The sequence below is a fragment of the Egretta garzetta genome, unplaced genomic scaffold (genome assembly GCF_000687185.1).
Source record: "Egretta garzetta isolate BGI_Z169 unplaced genomic scaffold, ASM68718v1 scaffold91, whole genome shotgun sequence".
NCBI classification, from domain to species: domain Eukaryota; kingdom Metazoa; phylum Chordata; class Aves; order Pelecaniformes; family Ardeidae; genus Egretta; species Egretta garzetta.
Window position 1 is genome coordinate 4236479 of NW_009258661.1, and position 778 is coordinate 4237256.

At 37.7% G+C, this 778-nt stretch overlaps 1 protein-coding gene across 4 annotated transcripts in view; it reads left to right on the forward strand.

Annotated features, from left to right (window-relative positions):
- ARIH2 (ariadne RBR E3 ubiquitin protein ligase 2) overlaps window positions 1-778 on the forward strand; it is a 34984-nt gene that overhangs the window by 1978 nt on the left and 32228 nt on the right. The gene's annotated exons all lie outside the window — the stretch shown is intronic.

Here is a 778-nt window from a genome sequence, read left to right on the forward strand (position 1 = left end):
ACATAAAGTTTAACAGGTTAAACTTCTTTTATGCAAGAGGTCAGTGTTGATACAGGTTAAGCCCAAAACTGAATCATTAACTCTAAGTAGGGTAGAGGGAGGGAGGGACAGTATAGGTTTGCCTTGTGTCTGTCAAATCAGATTTCACATCTGTTTCCTTCCAATATGGAGAGATGGTGCCTCCACTCCACTAAAGTTCTATGGGAAGCAGTGCTGTAAAATACTTGTGTGCTACTTATGTTGTGGATAGCTAAGAAATCAAGAGGCCAATGACAGGAACAGAGACCAGAATCAGGGAATAATATAATTAGCTCCTAGCCTTCATCCTCTCTGCTGAAATCACTGCAGCCCCTCAAACATGCATCACATCTCTTCCTGGCTATTCTGTGCTGCCTAGACAGGTTAATGGAAACAGAAAACAAATTACTTGGGGAAGAATGATGAAAATTTATGGTTGAGATTTCCTGTGCTTTAAAGTCAGGATTCTGAAAGCTTGATTATGGTTTCCCCAGCAGCTACAACTTGTGCTACTGTGGGAATATATTTGAGTAACAGAGCTAACAACATAGTAATGCAAAATGCAAACATGTAAGAAACCCAATACATGCTGCTTGTGGAAATATAGCTTTGATTTTATGTTTGTATTTTTGTATGTAAAATTTGGCTGCAGCATTGTTTTCAGTCTTCTGTATTTAACATTCTCTCTTGAAACTAAATTATTTGGTTAAATGGAAATATGTGACTAAATATGAGATAGCCATAATTCAAGGTTGATACG